This window comes from Rhinopithecus roxellana, chromosome 17 (assembly GCF_007565055.1).
Source record: "Rhinopithecus roxellana isolate Shanxi Qingling chromosome 17, ASM756505v1, whole genome shotgun sequence".
NCBI lineage: Eukaryota > Metazoa > Chordata > Mammalia > Primates > Cercopithecidae > Rhinopithecus > Rhinopithecus roxellana.
This window is the reverse complement of record NC_044565.1, coordinates 21,646,163-21,648,243: the sequence shown is the minus strand read 5'-3', so window position 1 is coordinate 21,648,243 and position 2,081 is coordinate 21,646,163.

The following is a 2,081-nucleotide window of genomic DNA, read 5'->3' as shown; positions in this document are numbered from 1 at the left end:
ATCTTTGATTGGCTAAGTAAATCATGGTGGTGCTGTATGTGCAATTGGTAACAAATACAAAACCAACCCATTACTTAAGGTTCAGTACTTGAGCCCTCTCAGCGTCCTCAGCCCTTTGCTATGATACCTTCTCCACTTGGTGCTCTACCCACCTATGGCTGAGCTAATACCTAAGGTGAAAGACAAAGTCCTCTTTATGTTTACCTCCACTTTTCTCAAGCGATGGAGTCTCTCCACATAGCCACTATGGCTGGGAATGTGCTGTGTCTCACTTAAAGCCAGCAACGTCAGACTCATACCCAAGGCCCATGGCATACTACTTGAGCATTGCTGCCGGTTATTCAGGGTCCAAAGGCTCTTTAGTCAGCAAGTGATGGATCCTGCTAGGAGGAGGTCCTTCCTTTCAAGGCCTTGAGTTCCCTTCTGGCCCAGGGTATGTCTAGAAATGTTATCCAGAAGCTAGGGCCTAGAAAGGGGGGCCTCATGACTCAGACTAGTGCCCCATCCTACTGTGGCAGAGCTGGTATCCAAAACGCAAGGCAAAGTCCTCTTTACCCTTCCTTCGCCTCTTCTCTCCTCAAGTGGAAGAAGGGAATCTCCTTTGGAGCCATGAACTATGCAGCCTGGGGTTGGGAGAGCGGTGGCACAAGCATTCTCTTAGCTGCCCCATCTGTTGTCTCTGTAGGTCACATACCCCTGCCACCAAGTCCACAGGCTCTGAGCCCAGTTCAGCAATAGGACTCACCTAGGAGCTGCAATCCTTGTGACCTAGACTGGCTTTCAAGTTTATTTAGGGCCTCAGAGCCATTTAGCCCACAGTGGTGAGGCTTTCTAGAACTCAAGTTCTGACTTGGGCATTCTGAGTTGCCCACTGGGTTGGGCAATTCCTCTCTGGCTATGGCTGGTTTAAATGTTCCCTTCATGGGTAGGCATCAGTTGAGTTCAGCCTGGTTTTGCTTTCTACTATGACGGGGCAGCACTAACTTCAATGTGATGTCTTACAATTGCTGCACTCTCCCCATCCCAAATGCATAATTCTCTCTCTACACCACACAGTCACTGCCAGAATGTGGTGAGGGGTGGTGTCGGTGATTCAAGACTGTTTTTTCTACCCTCCCTCTTTAACGCCTCTTTCAGTGATATAAAGTCAAAACCACGTATTGTGAGTGCTCACCTGATTTTCAGTTCTTAACAAAGGTGCCTTTTTGCATAGGTAGTTGTTAAATTGGTGTCCTTGTAGGGCAGATGGTTGGTGGAAACTTCTATTTGGCCATCTTGCTCCAACTGTCATAATTTTTGAATAAATAATGAACATAAAACAATATTTGAAGATTGGAATAACTAGTGGATATGAAAATATCTATTATTCCTATTGATGGCAAAGTCATAGTTATTGCTAAAGCTACTGTGGTTTATTGGCTACATATATAATTAAATGAAATACTAAATTTTAATTACAAGTTAGAGAAAATAAAGTGTAATTTTTTTTCTCTTCCAAGTACATGGACCAAATGAAGATGCCCTGCTATATAGATGGAAGATGCTGACTTCAGTGAGAACATCCGATAGGAGCAGAAGACTCTGTCTGAGTCCAGGTTGCACAAAACCCATCACCTTTCACCTCTTTCCTCTTCTCTATTCTCATTCTATGTGGGATAAGCATCAATATTTAACAATATTGAACAATATTTAACCCAAAATGACCAATAAAACTACCTATGCCTCCTAGGAGACCCTCACACTTTCTCACAGGATGTGATTATTAAAATTATTGTTGTTACCTTGTGATGTGGAAGAAATAACTATTTTTAAGACTAGAGCCAATATGCAGAATAACACAACTAAAGGACAGAGAGGAACCTGGTCCAGAGGGAATAATGCAGTCTTTGATCAAGTCTCTCCTGACAACAGCTATCTCTGGACTTTATGTTACATCTCCTTTTCTTAAACCATGTTGGGTCTGGTTTTCTAGCACTTGCAAATGACATATACATGTAGTATGGAAGTTTCAGGAAGATATTCTAATAGAAGCAATATTTTAGTTGAAGCCCAAGGATAGATTTGAATTAACTATTTGGGAT